Here is a 24,610-nt window from a genome sequence, read left to right as displayed (position 1 = left end):
TCCCGGGTGGGAGAAAATTAATTCAATAAATATTAAGTGCATAAACAAAATAAAAATACAAAGTGCCATGTTACATATGTCAATCTGATCTCAGAAGGAGTACATTGTGATAATAGTTAGATAAGGTTAAGTGCACAACAATTAATAACCAACCATATAAACAATTAAATATGAAGATGAAACTACTTTTGTTTATTCATCAACACTTGAAAGAAATGAAAAAAAGGCAAATCTCGGTGACAAAAGAAATATCTGGGAGATGATTCCTTTATTCAATGACGGGACTTGCATACATAAGTCTTTGAAATATGATATTGTCATAATAAATAAATAAAACATAATTTGAGACTAAAGTATGACAACAATGATATAATTTGTATTGTCATGAATACATGTACACATTGCAAGTCAGAGCTTTCATGACAGATTAGCGAAAAATTATTTATCATGAAACCATCAGCACTATTGTATTTAGCATTTCCCAAAAAGAATGCTATCACTTGTTCCTATCATTTCAAACAGGCCCATGGACCCAAACAAACTCCAGATAGAAAATAAGTTGTTGACTAACCACGATAATCGCTATACACAAATCTGTTTGGTCATATATATCCCTATGGACATAGATATACTGAATTTCTTGTCATTTCAGCCTCGACTTCAATGAGCCTCCTCCTCTCAAGGTGTGATTTGCTACCTGGCGGAGTTTTGAAATCTGTAATGGAGCAATAAGAAGCCACTTTGTTATGTATAGATAGCCTAATGTCTACTTCCAATTTACGGAGTCTAACTATTTATGACGTTTGGTAGAGAATATAGGTTTAGACTTTTGAATCTAGATGCTAACCCCGTTGAGAAAGATCCTCCCATGATGCAAACTCATCGCTGTTAACGCATCCAACTACATCCACACAACCTATGTTAAGAAAACCATTTGCATGCTTTATCAGTGAATAGGTTAAATACTGTTAATGAAAATCAAAGATGAAACTTGGAAAGTTCATGGCCCACTTGACCACTTACATTTTTTCTACCTTTCCTTGCCTACGGGATCAACACACTATTAGCCCGAAGAAAGGCCAACCAATGCTTTGATATGAAGTCATCTAATACCACAGACTCCAACCACAAAGTTTTTCTTCTCGATTCAAATGAGCCTAAATCTTCATCTTTTATAACTTTGAACCTTCAACACTTTGTCTGCACATATATGATGTTTTAGATTCACAAAACTTTTACTAATCTCTAACTTTTAAATGTGTGTTCCCCATTATGTAGAAACTCGGCTTCGGATCTGTCATTGACACTTTAAAAAGAAACGATAAATAATAAAATAATAAAAATATACAAAAAATATACTAATGAATAAATATGTAGAGATGTTCATTAGAATCTTTTAATGTGTGTTCCCCATTAGGCAAAGGATGAACATGAAACACCATTAAAAAAAACGCCACCAAACACCAAAGATTGTGGCCTAAATGGTAATACTCATACTGGACTTCACTGAAAATATTAGCATTCTTAGTTTAAGAGTTAAGACACACCTGAATTGAGATAGCATGCACACTTCACATTGTAGTCAACTCATCACAATCATCTGTTTCAAGAAATACCAAGTAAGCACCTCTATAAAACACCACTATAAGGTCAACAAATACCGAGTAAACACCAGTTTCAAGAAAGTAGCCGAACCATTTAATGCACAAAAGCTAAAGCTCTTACATGTTTCTTCTGATAATAGCTTATTATTGTTTAGATAAATATCACTTTTGTAATCGTATATGACTACTTACCAAAAAAATGAACAAAAAGGAGGCTTGGGTCTTTTCCGCATGACGTGTCATTAACTAAACCGTCATTAACTGCCAGGTAAATTTTCCTATTTTGAGTACCTGAAGAAGCATTAAGAAATAATAAGAGACAATTCCAAAGATGTGGTTTTTACAATGATGTGGCGATTAAAAATATCGTCCTGCCTCTCCAGCCTGAGTTCTCTGCCAGTTTTAAATTTGCATATGAATACAATAAAAATGTTGATTATCATTCTTTTTCCTTCTGACAAGCCATTGGAGTCGAATCTTTTCACTACTTTTTTGGTGGCTGCCAAAATGGAAAATTAATAAATCATGGTTTAAAACAGTCAATTAAAAACAATCATTTTGCCTTCTGTTAAATGTCAATATAAATTGAAAAGCTTCAGGGATGACCAGCTAAGATGAAACTTAATACCGAAACCCTACCCAAGCTAACCTGAAACCTAACAAACCTAGTTGTAATTCAATCGAGTTAACGGTTAGACTTTCAAACAACAAAAACCCAGGTAACCCAAACAGTACTACTCGAAACCCGACTAACACACCCTATCAACACCCGTAAAATTTAGGGCTTTTAAATCCGTTGCAAAAGCTAGTATCTTGACAACACTTTTTTGAGATTAATGATTTATTGAATTAGAAACTGAAAGATTGAATTAACGGTCGAAAGTTCCATGATATGCACATGAAATGGTGAGACTAAATCGACCAACCAAATTGAAAAAAATAAATATAACTTAGGGAGTACAAAACCTGGACGGGATCTGTAGAATGCATGAATTTTGAACTCCCCTTTTAATTAGATTGGTGCTGTAAACTGAAACTGAAAATCAAAATGAAAAAGATTTCAGTCGAACCTATTTTACCAATACATGAATATGACAAAATAAACAAAACTGTGTATCACATGAGATTAAATCGTATTCATAGTGTTTGGACTTTAGATGTAATAGAAGGATCCCTGATTAACTTGCTAAGCTCCTCAGAAGTTAGCATATGCAACTCTTTGACAGCTAGAACCAAATCGATAGGCTCTTAGTGGTGCAATGAATTCTGGAAACCCGATCTCTTCAAGCGCCTTGAATACAATATGAGCTCACGCCATTAGAAATGAAAATGGATCTTTATAATTCTCGTCCTTAATATACCATATGAGCTCACTCCATTAGAAATGAAAATGGATCCCAACCATTGAATTTCTTTTGTTTTTTGTTTCCACCAAGCTCTAGAAATGACAAACAAATTATGACCGTTACAATCAACAATGTCAAAATTAACCACCAACTTTCTCAATTCAATGTAAAATTGTGAACCCCAAATTAAGTAACTCAAAACAACTTTATTTGAAAAGTAGTAGCATTTCCCACTTCCTCTGTTTCAATAAATTAATTCCATCATTTTAAAAGAAAACAATTAGATGCAATGATCAGCTGACATTCATTATATTTGAGTTGCTTAATGAGATTCACACTGACCTGCTGATAATTCTTTTTGTAGTGGTGCATTCTCTAACGAATAATCAATCATCATATCAATAAAACCGATCGCCTTGGCAGCACGACTTCTTAGTGGTCCTGGTATATTTTTACTAAAGAGTTAATACATCATAACCGAATTGGTAACATTTAAGTTTTCTAATTATAAACACACACACACAAACATGTAATATACATTTTTAAGGGTTTTGGGCAAAAAAAAAAAAATCAAAAAAACACTGACCAAATCGATAGGCTCTTAGTGGTGCAATGAATTATGGAAACTCGATCTCTTCAAGCGCCTTGAATACGTCTTCAGCGTTAACTGTTTGCCTCTTCGATTCCTTGCATATGTCATTTGCCCTAAAAAATCACAATAAAACTGGGTTAAAAAGATCACACCAGCATCAAACTATACATTAATATATCATTTGCCCTATAAATTTTACAACAAAAATAGATTAAAAGATCACACTCCCTGCTTAACTTGCTAAGCTCCTCAAAAGTTAGCATATGCAACTCTTTGACAGCTGGAACCAAATCGCCAGGCTCTTAGTGGTGCAATGAGTTCTGGAAACTCTATATCTTGAAGCGCCTTGAATACGTCTTCAACGTTAATTGTTTGCCTCTTCGAACAAAAGTTAAAAGTTAATGGAAAGAAAAACAAATACAGATCCGGTTAATAAAACCCTAGAATGGATTGATGTGGTTGAAGATATGGAGTTCCATGTGCGAGTAAGATAAAAATTAAAGGGTTTCTCTAGATATAATACGATTCAATTACCCCTTCAAACATCAAAGATTTAGAGAATTACCTGTATTAAATCGGATCTTCAGTTGTATATCAACGATGATAAAATCATTGAACACAGAGAAGGAGTAGGAGTCGTCAACAGAATATAAGAAACCCTAATTTCAGAAAACCCAAAAATCTTAAGAATCAAATGAAAACAGAGGATAAATAAGAAAGATTAGATATGGAATATTTAAAGTTTACACTGTATTACATTGGATTTTGACTTGTATATCGCCGTTGATAAGAAGGAGGCGGAGGCGGACATCACAATAACACAGAGAAGATAGGTTAACAATGGTTGTTGGTGATGACACAAATGAAGATTGGAAATATTAAATTTTTTATAACATATATATACGGATCCGAATTAGCGGATCCGGATATAAAACGGGCTTCATTATATGTGAAAAGAATACCCATTCAGTTTCCTGCCAAAACCACATCTAGGAAGCCCTAATATTGTGCCAAGTGTCCCAAATTTTTTTGTTTATTATATATAATAGAAGATAATAGATTCCATATATAAATTAGCAAGTTATATGTGCATGGAGTTGTATATTGTGATTTGGGCATTTTCCAAAAAAAAATTATTTTTTTTTTACTTTTAACACAAAAGTTTTACCTTTTGCAATTTTAACCCCACATAATTTGTTTCTTTAACTTTAACCCAAAATGTTTGCAATTTAACATCACAACTTTTGTCACTTATACTTTTCGTCTTTCGCAAATTTTCGTTTTACGTATAGTTCTAAATTTTTTGAGTTAATACGACGCAACGTGTATGTGTGGTTCAACGTTTTTACCTCTATTTTTCCATGTTTGACAGGTTCGTTGCAACATGCATATCCTAGGTCGAGTCAGTGTTGGTGGTCGATGACGATTGTGTGACATTAGTACTATTTGACACTGTATTACGCCCCGCCGTAACGCGGGGTGTGCTTAGGGGTGTTTTCAAAGAAAAAATGGTTATGCATATGGTTGTCGTAACGTTGGCTTTGGGGGTTTTCCAAAAAAAAATTGATTTTTTTACTTTTCACCCAAAAGTATTTCATAAATTACTTTTAACGCAAAACTACTTGTTTTTTTACTTATAACCCAAAACTTTTTATCTTTTGCAATCTATCCTGATAACTTTTTTTTACTTTCAACTTTGGTCCTTTATAGTTTTCATTTTCCACAAATTTTTCGCTTTATGTTTGGTTCTAAATTTTGTGACTTAACAAATCGCAACGTGCGTCTTTGATTTAACGTTTTTACGTTTTGTTCTAAATTTTGCAAGTTAACACGACGCAACGTTTTTACATCGTCTATTTTCCCCCGTTTGACAGGTTTAACATAACATACGGGTCCTAGATCGACTTAGTTATAACTAAAGAATCTCCGCCGCATTGCGGCGGGTCGCAATCCTAGTTTATATAACATTTATAATATCAATATGATGTACTGTTTGCATTATTGATTTATTAGGCTTTGATGTTTTGTACTTTAGGATTTTTTGTTTATTTATTTGTTTTATTTGAGTGGGCTCTTGACTCTGATGTGTAGGTTAAAGTTGATAATCTAAAGTGTTTAATTGATGATTTTTTTTTATGGTTTGTATGCATGAAACGCAGTTATTTTAAGTATATTTATGATTTGCATATTCAAACGTGGTTTTGGATGGTGTTTGTGAAAGATTTAGATGAAAACCAAAGAAAAGAGGCAAAACTGAACTGAACATTACATTAGAAATAATCAAAACTTCATTTGGGTATATCCTGAGCTAGAAATAAGTTTTGTGGCTTATAATATGCATTTAGGGTAGCTCAGCGAGGCGAATCTAAATACTAGGTTTTGAAATGGTGAAAATTTAATCTTGGCGTCGCCGAGGTGAATTTTGGCATCAGTTGGCCCTAGTCTCGCGTCTCACAGCGCATTTTGGTGTAGGCAATCATGGAGGGGTGTCAGGGATACCAAAACCTGTATCACCGACACCTTGGGCTGCTTCCACTTGCTAATTTCATGTCTTTGACCCATTATGATGAGTTATGAAGGGGGTTTCACCTATTTTTGAATACAATCCACCTAGGGAGCATTTTTACATAATATTGGCTTCTTCTAAACCTCTCATATCAACCAATTGAAGAAGACAACTCCGAATTAAAAGAATTGAAGATGTTTCTCATCACCATGCATGGGTAATTCCACCTTGATCTTACCCGGATGTAGATTTTTAGTAAGTTCTAGGATTTCTTTCTTAAACATTGGGTCTAAACTTGTTATTAATAGAGTAAACGGCAATTTATGTCCCTGAAGAATGTTGGCGATGTCAGGTCGAGTCCCCAGTACGACATTTTTGCTGCCTGGATCCCCGATATTCCAAAAGCGCTCGACGTTGATTCCCCCAGCCTAACTTCTATTAGTTTTGGTGTGAATTTTCTATTTTGCCCTTCTTCCATAAAAGTTATTAAATTATTCAAAATTATGTGTAATATGATTTTTATCTATTAAACATATTCAAAATTCTTCTTTTAACTAAAATTTATGATTTTGATCATTTCGATCAGTATGAAACAAAGATTTAGCTTCTCATCCACAATTTTGTAAATCTTCAGAAAACATGTATACTTTTTTATTATTACTCTTCTTCTTCTTCTTCTTCTTATTATTATTATTTTTATTATTATTATTATTATTATTATTGTTGTTTTTGTTGTTGTTATTGTTATTGTTATTGTTATTGTTATTGTTGTTATTATTATTATTATTATTATTATTATTATTATTATTATTATTATTATTATTATTATTATTACTTTAGAGATTCGGATCTACAATCTGGATCACAAAGATCTTCATTCAATCATCAAACACCTACTGTCATGCTTCGTATTTTTGTACTTTTCTTATTTAGAAAGTTGTATTCGTATTTCTATTTTTAGAAAGTTGTAACCGTGTCGTATTCGTAGTTCATTTCCAATCTTGTAATCTGAGTCTTTGATCATTATGGAAATTCATTTTTATGTATATACGCAAAACTGAGACTCAAAATACTTGGAAATATTAATCATACATGCATGACACTCATATCATACCTTAATACACTTTGAATACCTAAAAACAGGCTAAAATACAAGTTTACGGCATAAAATAACATAATTACAAAGTACAAGGGCCAAAAATGGACATTTTCAAAATTCACTCCTCCGCGCCACGCGGGAGATATCAGGTCACCCCTCGCGATGCGCGAGAGAGGTTAATCTATAGCAGCCCGTTTCCAGCTTATGGGTTGGTCCATTTTCCACCTTTTTTTTACCTCCAATCACCTCCTAACTCATTTAACACTAAATTTTATCAACCCCATTATAAATAGGAGCCTCAATACACTACTAAGCACTTAATCCATTCTGAAACTCTCCAAATCTCTCAAGAAATTCTACATTTTGGGCAGAAACATACAAGTGTTCTAAGGGAATTTTCACTCACTTTTCTTCACCATTCTTCTTCAAATCTTCTTTCAAACTACTTGGATTGCCTCTAGGAAGGTTTTCACAAGTTTGGCATGGCAAAATAAGGTGGAATCTCACCACATTTTAGGCCCAAAGTGGTATTAAAATTCTTTTTTGATAATACTTTACTTACACTTTCTATATGTCACACCCCAACCGATGGCGGAATCATCGGGACATGGCACTGAGCGAAACAAATTGTCCAGAAGTTTCCATAACAATTATCATCACTATTCAATTTAAATAATACGTCCCATACCGTATCTCAAATAGCAAACAAATTATTACAGATAAAAATCCAGGCAATTATTCTGTTCCGACAACTCAGATCTAAATATTAAAATTATTCATCTGCTTCTAGAGACACGTGCTGCAAGATCTACAGACAACTATGCTCTAGACGCTTATTCTAGCCTCGTCTTCCTAGCAGATAAGCATCCTAATTGCTTGTAACATACGTTAAAATAAAGCCAATACATAAAATGTAAAGGTGAGCATACAAGTTTGATAATAGCATAATAGAGTTCGAAACAATTTACGCATAACCAGCACGTACACAGGGGAATAACAAAGCATGTTAATTATCGACATGGATCTATCGGTACCAATGACTGCGGGTTGACTGCCCGAGGGAGTTCGCAATACATGATTACCACCATAATCCATGCAAGTAATTGTCCTTAACAACCCCCGTGTGAATGGGTGCTGAGTCCAAACTATAGTACTATCGTCGTTAAGGCAGGTAGACAGCATTCCACGTGTAAACATAACAACAAGCATTCATTTAGTCACGTAATACATGCGGTAACGGTTAGCGTTTAAAATGTCGCGTAGTGTGTTCGATGTGATTTCATATAAGTAACGTAGGTAGCACCCAAAAGTGCTAAAAGCAAAAAGGGATCGAGTATACTCACAGCGATTGATGGATTGAAGGGAGCGCTTGAGAGTAGGGTTAGCCTGAATAGTTTGATAGCATAACGATAAGCAACGCGTAAAACGGAAAACAAGTGTCGGAGGGTCGGACAGCTGGTCGATCGGACGGTAGTTCGATCGGACGGCTGACCGTTCGGTTGACAGTCCGTTCGGACAGTTGTCCGGTCGGTCGGTAGGCTGATCGAATGGCTGTTCGAGTGGATTGTTCCTTCCTAAGAGTAGGATGTGTTTGTGTATGATGGTTTGTCCTTTTGAAGTTTTTGTTATAGCATTTGAAAACATTGAAGTATCTTTACCTTTCAGGTCGGTCGATCGAACGGTCGTTCGATCGGCCGACATCCCGATCGGTTAATACTTCAAGGGAGAACATGTCCTCAGCAAAAGGTCACTCGATCGGACAGCAGTTCGATCGGGTGGCAGTCCTAGTGCATTGAACATGTTGAAAATCGATTAAGTGTTAAAGTATAGTATCTCATGATCCGAAGAGTAATCCGATCGGACGGTAGTTCGATCGAACAGCTATTCGTTCAATACTAGTCTTCAAAATAAATTGATTAAGTGTGGGACCTTGTGCTAGCCGATCGGCTGGCCGGTCGATCGGCCGACTGTCCGATCGGCTGGCTGTCAGTACGGACAGCAGTCTGATCGGTCAGCATCCTGACCTGATCAGCCTGTTCGTCTAACACTTGGTTGTTCTGATTGTTTGTCGTTTTATTGAGGTATTTTGACAACGAGTTAAACCATAGATCTCTCGTCCTTACTTGTTTCCCCTAGTAGGACAGGAATCACCCAAATCCGGCCGGTGAACTGTTCAGAACGGAGTTTAACGTTTAACCCGAAATCGGTCAACCTCGTGGATAGAATCCGGATATTGAGCCATGCAACCACCGGAGCGATTTGTAAGTCGGCACAGGCTCCGTTTCTATCGGTTTTGAAGGTATTGAGTGTAAAAGAGCTGAAAGAAAGTTGGGAAACCATCTTTCGATCCTTTTCACCGTGTAAATGTTTAGATCTATGAAAGATCTTTGTTTGTTTATGTGGAAATCGGCTAGATCCAAGTGATTCTTGGTGGATTGAGGCCAAAACATGAAGTTCTTCAAGAACCCATGTTGACATCATCCTAGAATTGATTCTTGATGATTTCACGGTTAAAAGTTAAGATTTGAAAGATAGAAAGGTGTAGGAGTGCGTGTTGATCAAGAAAGTACAAGATTTAGGATGAAAACTTACCGGAATCGGGAGAAATCTGAGAAAAAGAGGGGAGCACGAGCTGGTCGGACAGAGGTTTCCAAAAGTGGAAAGTTTGATAGTGACAAGGGGTATTTATAGGATGCCAAATGAGGAAAGTGTTGGCCAATCGGCCAGGCAGCTCGATCGGACAGCCTGTCCAATCGGACAGCAGTCCGATCGGCTGGCTGTTCGATCGACTGGTAGCCTGATCGTTCAGCTGCCTGATTCGAATGTTCGGTGCGACGATTTTTGATATTTCGATTTCGATTGAGGACGATGCGAGCATGATAAAGTTTCCTATTCAAGTTACTTTTAATCCCAACTACTATATCTAACATACAAGCATCTATATCTCGCACTGTCCCTTCTCCACGAATTATCATAATTCGATTTCGATTGAGTTCGATTGAATTTCGATTGCGTTTCGATTGATCACCACATATAACATAAATAAACATGCACAAGTAACACATAAGGCACATACACACACACATATAATAACAACCAAATTCGCGTAATTTGAGTCTCGAGTTCGATGATGATTAGATTAGTTCGATTACTGATTAATTGACTTTATCGCATTGTTACTTCCTATTATTCACAGTCGTAAAGCGGTTCGCATCGAGAAATATACTTCGATTACTTCGATTGTAATTAATCACTCCACATAATACAACTAACGTAAACATAAAATAGACTAACTATAGTCAAAGAAGTCAACAGGGATTGAGCAAGGAGAGACAGATCGCAATTAGCGATCTTTTCTTCCTTTGACTTCAATCTTGACTTTGACTTTGACTTTCGGAAACACGGGGTGTTACACTATAAACATGTTTAACTTGTACAATCTTGCACCTACCTTGATTCTAACCAAACCTATGGTTAATAGGTTATGGAGCTTGAGTATCGTTGATTACTATAAGTATAGAGGTTCAAACACCTTCTAAACTTTCTGTTTTGACAAGGTTTCAAACAACAAACAAGTGATGAGACCATCCAAGCTCACCATCTTCAATATAGTGAGACTTGTGTTTTGGTGAACGTGTGAACCATCAATGCTTTGGCTCTCCAACTTTGTTCCACTACCTCACTTGTTGATATACCCATACCACTAAATCTCAAATAATTTACAACAAAGGGATAAGGCTACATCATGTCTCCAAACACTTTCCATGTTTGGGATGCACATATCTAGCTAGCTCACTAGGTTGTTTGTGGATTTAGTAGGGTTTAGTCTTCTTATTTTCATATTCATGACTGTCATACCCCGATATTTCCACATATTACCGGTGGGCCCGGTGGGGAGTATCATGACGTAGTTGATATCATCATAGTCAAATATACACAGTTTATTGCACAGCGGAAGTCTTGGTAGAAAATACTATTACAAACCGTAATGTAAAGTACGAATAAAATATAATACAGACGGTTGTAAGAGGATCCACAGGCGGATCTAAAACATAATACAAAATATTGTTTAACAGACTTTAAGCATTAAGAACTTGCAAGATTCTTTAACTGTTGGTGCACTTACGTCTGCTGACTACGTCTTCCATCGAGTCTTGAAGTTGAATAGATCGGACATGGCACGGAAACCTAGATATACATGTTTGTATAGGGTTCGCTTATCAGTCACTAGGTTTGGTCCGCTTTTGTGTCATGTTTAGGTTAGGATCGCTTATGTGTCACGATGTAGGATCGCTTATACGTACATGTACGTATAAGCGAACCAGCCAGTCTATATATAGGTCCGTAGGAGCGATCCAAAAACACATAGTCGAAGGTGTTTGTTCCGGTATGCTGCCGAAGTGCTGTCAAATTGTGTAATCGTGTTCAACATCAATAAAACAGCAAGTTTAAAGTGAATACGGCTTCAATAGCACCGAATTATTAGTTTCCGCCTCTTAATTCGGATACGAACTTCTCTGAACGACTCAAACAGGGCCGAGAACGATCCTACAATTGGTATCAGAGCTCAGGAGGAGGAGTTCTTGCCATTTTAGTTGCATTTCTTCTGATTTTCTACCCTTTCTTCACGTTTTCAAAATTTTTCACGGCAAAACCAGCTCAAAATCGCACAGTACACTCGGAATCATGAACTAATAAACCCTTGAAGTTTTCAGATCTAAAATCGACCTAGAAAGTTGATTTTTAGGGGGTTCGCTTTTTCGGTTTCGGTCAAAAAGTGACATCAGCATTTAGGTTCGCTCCATATTACATAGTCAGTTCGCTCGAAGGGTTTAAATTGTTTGGACCGCTTATCTGACAAATAGTTTGGTTCGCTTATCTGGTAAAGTCAACTGGTCCGCTTATTGGATCAACGTGTAGGTCCGCTCGAACGATCCGCTCTTTAGTCAGTTCATCCGGTTCGCTTGTTTGTTCAATCAGTTGGTCCGCTTATAAAGACAGTGTATTAAGTTCGCTTATTTGGACTGTTGTAGATTCATTCTTGTGTCAGCTTCGCTTTTGTGAACAGGGTATTAATATTTGATAGTTGTAAATGATGGATACTGAATTTTATAATGCTTTTGCTACTCCAACCTCGATTACTCAAAGTGCTTTGATCGACAATGAAACCGGAACATCTCAAAGACCACCTAAACTCATGGATATTGACGATTATAATGTGTGGTCGGAACGTTTTGGAAATTGGGTCGAGGCTTATCATCTTGATGCGTGGGAACACACCGAGGAACCATATGTTAAACCCACAAAGAACGACGTTGTGAATGGTACTCCATTGAAACTTAGAGAGATGAGTACAGCAGATAAAAAGAAATATCGCGATGAAAAGCTTATGGTGAGTCTGCTTCAGCAAGCTATAAAGGAAGATATCTTGATACTGCTTCAACATGACGGAACTGCATATTCAATGTGGACAGAATTGGAAGCAAAGTTTTCGGGAAGTGATGATATCTTAAAGAACAAAATGTCTCTCATGAAGAAAGAATTTGATTTGTTTCGGGGATTGAAAAATGAAAACACCAAGCAAATTATTGATAGATATTGTAACTTGGTTAGAAATATGACGAAACTTGGTGTTAAGAAAGATACTGATGAATTAATTGAAAAACTTGCAGATGCGCTTCCATATGAAACATGGGGAACATTTTTGATGATGCTGAGGTCCAACAAAGCAGAATATAAAAAGATGACACTAGGAGACTTCATAAAGCATCTGGAAGCTCAAGAGATGGAGCAGAGAAAGATCGCTAGGATGAAGAACTACGATGGAGAACAAGATATCAGTCTGTACTATAAGCATGGTGTTACTGATTCAACAAAGTATTCTCCTAAGATCGAAACTGCTTACAGTGTTAAAGATTCTCCTGAGTAGACGGCATCTCAAGGATCAAGCAACAGCACAAGATTTTCATCTTTCGATCCTAACATTTCTGTAACAAAGAATGGTAGAAAACTTCAGTGTAACATTGTGTAAAGCCTTGAAAATGATCAAGACTACACTGAAGAAATTGCTAAAAATCAAATGTCTTTGTTAGGGATGATTTTAGAGTCTTATAGTAGTTTTGTTGCAGGAAAGATCGGAAATCCAATGCTCACGAAAGAGGATTACGATCAAATTGATGCTGAGGAAATGGAATTGATGGATATAAAATGGTGTATGGCGAGTGTGATGAGACGTGCTGAAAAGTTTAAACAAATTACTGGCCGTGATGATTTTCGTGATGCAAACGTTTCAGCTTTGGGTTTTGATAAATCTAAAGTTACATGTTTTCGTTGTAGGGAGAAGGGACATTTCAAGAGGGAGTGCAAAAACCGTGAAGCTACCGGTGCCCAGAATCCTTTCGGAAACAATGACTATCATAAGAAGGCCATTTATCATCAAATTACACCATCAACACAGCAGCAGGCACAAACAGCTCATGGGAGAGATGTGATGGATAATTCGAAAAGAGCATGTGTTGTTAGTCAGGGAAAATATGATAATTTTACCTGGGAAAAGTATCTTCCGAAAGATAGCAAAGTGTGTTTGGCTGAACAAGATGATGACAAGTTGGCTGAAGGTTTTACTTGGGATGATTTTTGTCCAGATCAAAATCTTATGGGCAAAGAGATGTCTAAAAATACTTCTCATGCTTTCTTTGCTAATGCTTATGATTTGAAATGTGCAGAAAGGTGCAGAAAAGTCATGGAAGCTGCTGAAGAAAAACGAAGAAAGAACAGAGAAGAGGCAGAAGAGGAAGAAAGAGTGAAGGAAGAAGCGAAAGCTGAGAAAAGAAGAAGAGCTGAATTTTTACAACCAAGCAGAAATGTCAAAGAAGTTCCAGAATATGAAGTGAAGATTGATGCAGAACGAGTTGAAGTTTCTGAAAAGTGCTTAAACTGTGATTCGCTGATTAAGCAGAACAATGAGCTGCTGCACAATATTCATAAGTTGAAAGAATCGTATGATACTATGAACAGAGAAATCAACAAGTATACAGATTCGGATGGTGAACAAGCTGAAGCTATGAATACTTTGAAGATAGCTTATCTGAGATAGCTTGATACGGCGAACTTTAACATAAAGAAATGTGCAGATCTCGAGCTTGAGTTGGCAGCACAAAAGATTGAAACTGAGAAAATTAAGAAATTATTAGATAGTTACTCATGTTCTACTTTTGTGGTTGACAGGATTTATCTGGTGGTAAAAGATTTAAAGACATTCAAAGAAGAGAAGACATCGGATGAAGAAAAGTGTGTGACAAATATTGAAGAAAATTTGAAAGCTTCTGGTAAGAAACCGAGTGTATCGTACAATAGATGTCCGCCCCCGGTAGAAAATGGATATTCACCTCGAAAACCAAATTCAGAAAGAGTCAATAAAGCGATCAATTTGAAATGGGAGTCTGGGTCGTCGGATAATTTACCAGAAAGTATTGATGTCACATATACGTCATCAGACACTGATCATGAGTCAAAGTTGATAAAAAGTATGGTCGATCAGGTGTTAGACAGCGATGACAATGAGGTGTCAAAACTGAAGTCAAAACCCGAGTCAAAGTCTGGGTCCAGTGCGTCAAAGCCAACAGTCAAAAAGGACAAACGGGTTTATGATAAAGAATTTTTACTTTCAAAGTCTAATTTGAATGATGAACCATTCAAAGTGGCATATACTTTGAAAGGTTCTGACAAATTATATTCTGACGAGAGTTTTCCAATAAGAAGTGTCAGACTTGAAATGATTCAAAAGGTTTTCAAAATAACAGAAATTAATATTTCTGAAATAAAAGATTTAAATCTTAATGGAAAACCCAAACAATACACTTCAAGAGATCAACAGAGAATCAACAAGAAAATGGGTTACAATTGTGGTTATAGTTTCCAAAAGAAACCAAACCATAATCGTAATTACAAAAAGAAAGGTATTGGTTTTGTTCCACAGAAAAACTATAAAAATGAAAAAGTTTATAAACCAAAAACAATGTTTGTTGCAGGAAAAACAACAGAAGCTGAAAAAGAAAAATCATTCAGAAATCAGACGAATCAAGAATTTCTTGCTAAGAAGCAAGAGGACATGAAGAAGAAGGAAGATCCGAAGAAGGTTGAAAAGAGATCTTGTTTTCAGTGTAAAGCAATGGGTCATGTTGCGAAAGATTGTCCAAAGACATTTCGACCAAAACAAGAAGTCTCAAGAAAAATGAAAGAAAAAATTGTTGAGAAAACTGAACTGTCAACCAGGAAGTTCACAGGTTTTGAGAATTCAACTTATGAAAAAGGAGAATGTTCAAAGAGTGCTTCCAAAAGAATAGACAATGCTACAAATCAGAAATGGGTTGTAAAAGGTTCAGGTAAAAAGTCTGGTAATGATTCTGATTCCTTAAAATCAGAGGAGCCATGTGTTGAGAACAAGGTTGAAAAGAAAGTTCCGAAAGTGAACGATGTGAATTTTCCGCCACTAAATGCTAAAAATTATAAATCTAAAATTGGAAATGTTGAAATTTCAAATCAATTTTATTCTGACAAGAAGAAAATTGATGTTGAAAAAACTTTCAACGGAAATGTAAAACGCATCTTTGGAAAAATGGTCAATGGTAAGGCCCAAAGCATTAAGGATTTTTATGCTTCCAAAGGATGGGTTTACATGTCGGTTGAAAGTAACGATGAAAACAATGAGGTTACACCCAAGGAAGGTCAGGCTTGGGTGGATATTTTTTTTCAAGAATGAAAACCTGACTTGCCGGAGATCCCAAGATGGTATTGTGGATCATGAATCGGCATCTTTCTAAATCTGTTTGTGAGATTTTTACAGGACCTGCCGGAACTCCCAGGTTTGTAAGCGTGGAGTAGGAATAGGCACCTTGAGAATTCAACCAAAAGATGGTAATTGGTTGAAAAACAGGTTTGAAAAGATTAATTGCTAAACATATCAGGGGTTGTCTGGTTGTGATTGTTGTAAATCTTACAAGTGGTTAAATCAAGGTCATTAAATTGAACTTGACTTAACTATCATTCATGAAATTGGTAAACAATATGATGATTTTGCCCCAAATTTTTACAAAAGGTAAAAGCAACTAAACTAGTTTTCCGGAAAAACCATTTTGATTAAAACAAACTTAAGTGTTTTGAAATCATTATGGGAAAATAGTTTGTTGTGAGGGGGAGTTCTGATGGTTTAAGCCAAACGGATGGAGAATTGAAGTGTTTCGATATCAGTTGTCATGTTCTGTACAGTTTGTTTTCAATTTTTTTAGATGTATTTGAATTTTAGGGGGAGTAAGAATTTTAGAAAATCCAAAAACATCAGAAAATTTAAAAAAAAAAACATGATAAAACAAAAAAATGAGTTTTTGTTGCGAAAAAGAGGAAATGATAGTACATCAGTGGACTATCACAACATGCTAAAGAATTGGAAAGTTTAAAAGTGATAAACGATCTTACTGCGGATGTGTCAGTAGATTTTCGCACATTTAGTAAATTGAAACGAGATATAAACCTAAATCAAACTTGCTTGATTCGTGGGTAACTATTCTTGGATATATGGGTAACCCCCGAAATCTTGTTTGAAAGGTCCCGTATTCTGAAATACTAGACACCTCGAATTTTTGTGTCCAATAATGTGTTAACACGTGTCATTTGATTACACGTAGCATCTATAATAAATAAAGGACTAATTTTTGACAAACCTTGAAAGTAAATAAATTCGAGGGTTATAAATGTCAACAAGGGTAAATATACTGTATAGTAACCCTAAATAACGCTTGTACCTTCAAACGAATAAATCATAGATCGTACGGAAGCGAAACGCGGAAGAAAGTGAGAGATTACGAGCTACAGGGGTTAACTGTGTCAACATGTTTAATTATACCTCTGAGTGACCCTTTAACGTTCCCAAGGCTTCGTAACAGTATTATACGCTCACTAGAATATACTGTATAAATTCCGCAAAGTCCCGTCTTAAGACGAGAGAGTTATACTCAAATTCGTAAGAGAAGGGTTAAAAGCGTCAACAGTGAAAGTTAAGGCTTTCCAAATAAATAATAAACTAACCGGGGACTTAATAATGCGGGTAAATAACACGAGGCCCCTATCGGTAAATAACCGAGGACCAAACCGCAAAGTTACCCCTTCGAACCCGAAAGGTCAGGTAAATCATTACGAAAGATTTCGTTATTAATTACCAGGATTTCGTAATCATTTCAAAAGATTTAAAGTTTCTGGAAATCTGGCCTCTCGCGACCCGCGTTAAGTAATGGCCTAAGTGTAGGCGGGTCGCGAGCCTCCTAAAATACGCGCCTGATATTTGAATATCAGGCGACCCGCGTTAAACAAGCATGGAACTCCCATGCGGGTCGCGTAAAGCGCCCAGATGCAGAAAGTTGTAACTACTTGCCTTTTGGAGCCTTTGAACGATCAAAACCTCAATCAATGAGGCATGGGCACCCTACACTTGACCCATATCACTTAGGGACACCTGCCCATGATCCATGATCAAATGTAGACTGAGTTGTGATGATCTTAGGTGCTTTCTTTGGCTATAAATAGCAAACTTATGTGCATAACATTCACACAACTCAAACATACATCCCTGATCATTCTAAGGAGCTTCCAAGAACCCTTCTCCGCTCTATAAGCAAGAACACACTTCTGTAAGTCGTTCACAACCATTTTGGTCATACATTTCCATAGTTTTAGCCTATAAACACAACCGTCGTAACTAACGGTTGTCATTACAATAACTTGCAAATGGTTCAGTCTTATGACGGATCAAAAGTAGTTTTGAGTATGTAATTATGTGGGTAATAAACCTCTAAAAGGGTTCCCCCTGATCACCACTCTAACTATGTCAAATATCGAGTCAAACGTATGGTTAAAAAGTCAACAGAAAGCTATTTTAGCGATTTATGCATAATCTGTAATGTATATGTTATGAAACCTGTTTTGACACTTATAAAACATGATATTAAGTATATAAACTTGTTTGCGCTCGTTTGAATCGATCATTTGCTATATTGACCCGGTTCGGAGCCGAATGTCGCAAAAGTTTGACTTTTGCTTTGACTTCAGTTCTGACCCGTTTTAGTGAGGTATAGATATGCCTTAGGACTCTCTTAGGACCAGGTCACATGTCGGTATAAACCTCTGTGATCGGTTCATGAGTTATCCGAGTCTTTTGCGCATTTCCGTCATTCGCCTAAAAGTTGACCGTAACGGCCTTTTGAAATTAAAACGAGTAATTCGGACACGTGAACGGACCAGAACCTTGCTTAATAAATTATAAGCATATCCCTAAAGTTTCACGTCAATCCGAGGTCTAGAATGAGAGTTATGCTAAATGGCGCATTCAAAGTAAACTTTAGTAATTAACGGCACAATTAGCATAACACCTATCTAAACCAAGAATTCGTCACCAAAACTTTTACCCACTGTATTAAAATAATATTTTGGGAATTTTAAAGATTTTTAATAATTTTTACCTCGCTCATAACCTGCGGTTATGGCTACGGTTCGGTACCGAATATGCCCTTTTCGACCAAAACATGAGTTCTACAAGGTCTTTTGACCCGATTCCAGTTGCTACTGATTTTAAATAATAAATAAAGTATTTTAAGCTTTATAAGCTGTTCGGGAAACTCAGATTTCCTGTAGAACTCGAAAAGCTCTTTAAAAGTCTTTAAAATGACCGAAAAGCCCCTACGGGGCATAATATTAACTTAAACTCGTTACGGGCGTCACGGAAGGTATCCTACTGATACCACAACCCATTTAAGGCATATTGACTTAGGAATAAGCGTACGACCCTCATGGTTAACCGTTTCGCCTATTGCGCGCACGGTTCGGCTTATGAAACTAGTTTTCATAAATTAGCCGATACGGGTCAAATTATATTATTTGAACCCCAAAATCCAGAGTGTGAACCATTAACCCATATAAAACAAGTCTCTGAGCTTGTTGGGTCAGAATCACACTCCATTCTCGGTTTTCGCCTTTTCGCGCGATTAAACCATATCTATATATATCGGAACCAACCAGTCTAGGCTACGGCCATTATAACGACTCGTTAGGATTCTAAGAGGTTAATTAAAACCTTCGTTCCAGATTAGGAGCCCCAGTAAAAGCTATCGGTGATTTAATCCAAATTAAGGAAATATACTTGCAAAGGTAAATACTTTAACTTATTTCCCCTATATGGGCTTGGGTTACGGTATATTAATACCGCTTGATTGAGCATTATATTCTTCCATCGCTTAGGTGGTTAATTAAATAATATGATTGGCTCATTTAAACAGTTTTGTTTCTTAAAAGCCTTTGGGGGGTTTAATGACCGTTGTCCCGGATATCCTTGGCATCATTTTACGAAATGGCCACGACCATCGACATCCCGGTGTAGGCGTACACCCGGTATATATTGTCGACATTAAATTAAAAGACGTAGCCGTTGGTTTTTATACTACGGTTTTACGCAATGTGGTGTGTCTATAAATCTTTAACCCGGCACGACCCGGGCTACTGAACGCATAAAAGAACATGTAAAACGTTCACAAGATTTTATTATAATTTTCTCAAGTTATAAAAGAGTTTGTGCCTTGTGCATTCAAATCAATTTTAAATAAACATTTTCAAATGTGTCAGTTGAATGTATTTACCAGTGTAAACTGACGTATTTTCCCCAAAAAGATTAAATGCAGGTACTATACGTAATGGGCTGGTATAGGCGTCCTAAGCATCGTACATAGTCTCGCAAACACGATGCTGCATCTGAATGAACAATATTTATTACTTTTTGATCCGCTGTGGATATATTCAACTTCTGTAATACATTTGATATTACAACCAGAGGTTGAAGTTTATATATTTATCTTTAAGCTTCCGCTATGCATTATATAATTGTGTGGTTTGACTATATTGTTGCCAACATCGTCACGGTAATCCCCCACCGGGCCCACCGGTGAGACACGTGGAAATCGGGGTGTGACAGGTTGGTATCAGAGCCAACATTGAGCGAGTTAAACACTATCCTATTGTGTTTAATCTCAATGACACAATTGCACATACTTGAGTCTAGACAAGAACTTAGGACAAATTCGAATTGTTATTCCAATTTTGTCTTTTCTTTTATTATTATTGGAATTTAAAGTTTTATAAAGCAGGAAAATGCCACCTGTTATATTCCGAGGAAGAGGAAGGGGAAGAAGAGGTAGAGGAGAAGTCGTGACACATCACGATAACGAAGCTGGACCATCTGGTACAAGACATCCTTCGATGACACGGAGCGAAGAGCCACAACGACGAAGAGATCTTTACGAACCCGCGAGGCATTCCACCTCGCACAGCTCGACGCCATCCTACCGGCACTCCTTTGGGCCAAACTCAGAAAATGATCCCAACAACCCGCAACCTTCCTTCATACCTCTACAACGTTCGGTATCGCACCGAAACTACGACGACCCTACTCCCTACTACATAGGTCAGTTTAATCCAGCTGACTACATACAGGAACCTTCAGGTTTTGTTCCACTAGGGCCACAAGATCACTTCTCCGAGGACCATATGGATGAAGATACTGATCCAACTGAACCTGCGCGTGGTACGCCCACGCATCCGATAGAAGTCTCTGATGGGTCATCCTTCCATGGCACACCCTATCAGGGGCCAGACAGTTTCCAAGCGTTGTTTGACCGACATGAGTGGTACTACACGCCACCTCAACAGACATCACAACAACCGCGACATCCACAGGATCCCTCTGAGGATTCACGCTTTGAGGCAGTTACGCCACCACCTCCGCCACCGGCGCAACCAGTAATACCTGATCCGCCAAGGCGTAGGAGGACAAATGCTCGTATGTCTACACGAGGAGGAGGGGGTATCCATTTCAGCACTCCTCGACATTCTAGTAGTAGCCACTATCCGCCACTACAAGAAGAAGGACCTTCAAGTCCTATACAGGAGGCGAACTCCGCACCAGCTGCACAAAATTCGCCACCATTTGGGTATGACCAACCCATACCTGCTTACACGGGTCCAACGGCTTACAACCCGTTCGAACCGTCACAAGCACAATACAACTACGGCTATGAGCGCGACCCATATGTGGTGTCGGCAAGATATAACGCGCGCTACCCTGACGGAGCACATGGAAACATGGGACCACCGGACTACTCAGCTCATGGGTATCCAATACCTCCCAGACCTCCAGTTCCGCATCAAGCGCCACAACCACGTTTCTCTCCTCCTGAACAGGAAGAGATACTCCATCGACTAGATCGTGTGGAGAGAGAGTTCGAAGAAGAGAAAAAGAGCCACCGAGGATTTCTCAAAGGCTTGGCGAACCTACTAAAGGGCAAAAAGAAGAAACGTGACCATTAGCCCTTAATAGTTGTACTAATGTAATTTCTACTTTGAAATAAGTCCCTGCGTGGACACTTATCGTATTTCAGTCCCTACGTGGACTTATCTTTTAGTCCTTGCATGGACACTTATCTTGTATTAGTCCCTGCGTGGACTTGCCACTTATTTTAAACCTCTATGGAGGTATGTACTATTTGAAAGACCCGTTTAGGGCAATATGTAATCGTATTTGAAATTTTGGAATGTATGTTATGAGTTTTGTTTTAATATGCATAAAATAAATCAAAACCATTCCTTTTATATTGATCTGCCTAGATAAAGAATCTTAAAAAAGGTGAAACCTAGCTTGGTGTCTTTTAAGATCCAGTCAAGATGGTACGACCTAATTGAAAAGATTCTGATTCCCTGTTAACCTCTGTACGCATGTTAACAATCATGGCAGATGTGATTCGTTAAAATCACGCACGTCATTCGTATACGTTAATCCTTTAAGGATTTCAAAACCCAACTAAATGATTTATAAATCATGGGTTAAATCACCAATGAAGGTGATTAATCTTATTAAACATCCATTAGTGATGTAGTGCCTACGGGCCAACAATATTAAAACATCCATTAGTGATGTAGTGCCTACGGGCCAGTATTATTAAAAACATCCATTAGTGATGTAGTGCCTACGGGCCAACAATATTAAAACATCCATTAGTGATGTAGTGCCTACGGGCCAGTATTATTAAAAACATCCATTAGTGATGTAGTGCCTACGGGCCAGTATTATTAAAACATCCATTAGTGATGTAGTGCCTACGGGCCAACCGTATTAAAACATCCATTAGAGATGTAGTGCCTACGGGCCAACCATATTAAAACATCCATTAGAGGTGTAGTGCCTATGGGCCGTAATAATTGTCTTATAAAGACAAAAGGCAGCGGTGGTCTATGACTCCCTGTCAGAAAGAGATAAAAGAACTACGGTTCAAATCTCTGTGCCTTTGATTCTCTGAAATCTCGGCTAATATTATAAAACATCATCATGATTAGGCTTTATGCCGCCAATACTATTTATATAGCTGAAATAGGATATATTCAAATCCTAAAATATAATGAAATAATAAGTTAACCAAATGTGGTCCCTGTACCATGGTTGACAAATTTTCATAAAAGACAATTATATAATAATCTCCTGAATAAAATTTTGTTATCTTATGTAACAGATTCAAGTTACAATGGCGGACCCCAACGGAGAGAATAGCCATACTAATGATGATGAATACGACAATGCGCCAATGCATCTGACAGGCGCACAACTGAAGGCTCTGATTGACAATGCTGTTCAGGCAGCTCTTGATCGTCAATATACTGAGTCCCAAGGCAGAACCGTGTCAAAACCACCCTCTAAACCAAAGACACACTCCAAACCACCCTCTGAACCCAAGAAAGAAGACGACAAACACTCGTCCACGGAGAACAGCGTTCATCGCGATAGAGAATATACTGATGCATCAAATGCTAAGGGTTGCACCTACAAATACTTTGTATCTTGTAAGCCCCGGGAATTTACAGGGGAAAAAGGTGCTGTTGATTGTATCACCTGGCTAGATGAGATGGACACTATTGTGGACATCAGCGGGTGTGCAGCGAGGGATGTGGTGAAATATGTGTCCCAGTCATTCAAGGGCGAGGCCCTGGCGTGGTGGAGGGCGTTGGTGCAGGCATCTGGTAAGTCTGCTTTGTACAAAATGACATGGGAGGAATTTATTGCTCTCATTAAGGAAAACTACTGCCCTCAGCATGAGGTTGAGAAGATCGAGGCTGACTTTGTGTCACTGGTGATGACGAACCTGGACTGCCAGGCATATTTGACGAGTTTCAATACAATGTCTCGTCTGGTCCCGTACCTTGTGACCCCAGAATCTCGAAGAATCGCCCGTTTTATTGGGGGCTTGGAGCCCGCAATAAAGGCGAGTGTAAAGGCCTCTCGTCCGACGACCTTCAGGTCAGTTACTGACCTTTCCTTGTCTCTTACCTTAGACGCTGTCCGTCTGAGGACACTAAGGAACAAGGAGGCTGAGAAGAGAAAACGTGAGGATGATACCTCACGAAAATCTGGAAAGAAGCACCGTGGAAACGGTGACGGCAAGAGAGGGGCTGAGGCAAAGAAGGATGGGCAAACTGGTGAAAGGCCCAACTGCAAGATCTGCAAGAAACCCCACTCTGGGAAATGCAGATTTGCATCGAACTCACAGTCGCAATCGAAGACTCCTTCCTGTGGACTATGCAAGTCCAAGGATCATAAGACCGTGGAGTGCAAGAAAATCAAGGATGCAACATGCTATGGTTGTAATGAAAAAGGGCACATCAAGAGTAACTGCCCAAAGTATGCCAAGAAGGCGGAAGAGACAAAGAAGTCAAATGCGAGAGTTTTTCGCATGGATGCAAAGGAAGCGGTCCAGAACGACAATGTGCTTACAGGTACTTTTCTCGTAAATAATATATTTGCAAGAGTACTATTCGATTCTGGCGCCGATAAATCCTTTGTGGACCAGAAATTTTGCCAACTACTAGATATGCCTATCAAAACCCTTGATATGAAATACGAAGTAGAGTTAGCAGACGGCACGATAGAAACCGTCTCAACTGTTCTAGAAGGATGTGAAATGTCCATTAGGAACCATTCTTTTCCTTTATCTCTACTTCCCTTCAAATTAGCGGGTTTTGACATTGTGCTAGGCATGGACTGGTTATCCCGTAACCAGGCCCAAATCATTTGCGGCAAAAGGCATATAGTATTAAAGACTCCGAGTGGTGAATCTCTTACCATTCGAGGAGATACACAGTTCGGATTGCCCGAAGACGTATCTATGCTGAAAGCTTCAAGGTGTTTGAACAGAGGCTGCGTAATTTACATGGCTCAGGTAATAATTGAAGAACCGAAGCCGAAGATCGAGGATCTTCCTGTCATTTCTGAATACCCCGAGGTTTTTCCTGAAGAACTACCTGGTTTGCCACCAGATAGACAAGTGGAGTTCAGAATAGACATCATTCCTGGAGCAGCTCCGATAGCAAGAGCACCTTACA

At 37.9% G+C, this 24,610-nt stretch overlaps 1 long non-coding RNA gene across 11 annotated transcripts; it reads right to left on the bottom strand.

The window, feature by feature from the left end:
• Positions 1-356: 356 nt before the first annotated feature.
• LOC110889740 lies at positions 357-4,450 on the bottom strand. 11 transcript variants are annotated; one of them, XR_004871363.1, is made up of 12 exons: positions 4,300-4,450; positions 4,108-4,201; positions 3,780-3,920; positions 3,537-3,655; positions 3,293-3,391; positions 2,788-3,042; positions 2,571-2,640; positions 1,797-1,895; positions 1,548-1,600; positions 1,024-1,200; positions 848-916; positions 357-715 (listed from the first exon to the last, which is right to left on the bottom strand). It is a non-coding gene; the product is annotated as an uncharacterized LOC110889740 (long non-coding RNA). The 11 variants fall into 11 exon arrangements; XR_004871366.1 differs by having other exon boundaries at positions 1,024-1,306; positions 2,725-3,042; positions 3,537-3,920; XR_004871368.1 differs by having other exon boundaries at positions 1,024-1,294; positions 2,725-3,042; positions 3,537-3,920.
• Between the last annotated feature and the right edge of the window lie 20,160 nt (positions 4,451-24,610).

The sequence above is a fragment of the Helianthus annuus genome, chromosome 11, assembly GCF_002127325.2.
Source record: "Helianthus annuus cultivar XRQ/B chromosome 11, HanXRQr2.0-SUNRISE, whole genome shotgun sequence".
Lineage (NCBI taxonomy): Eukaryota > Viridiplantae > Streptophyta > Magnoliopsida > Asterales > Asteraceae > Helianthus > Helianthus annuus.
Note: the sequence above shows the minus strand (reverse complement) of the source record. Positions and strands in the feature narration are given on the sequence as shown.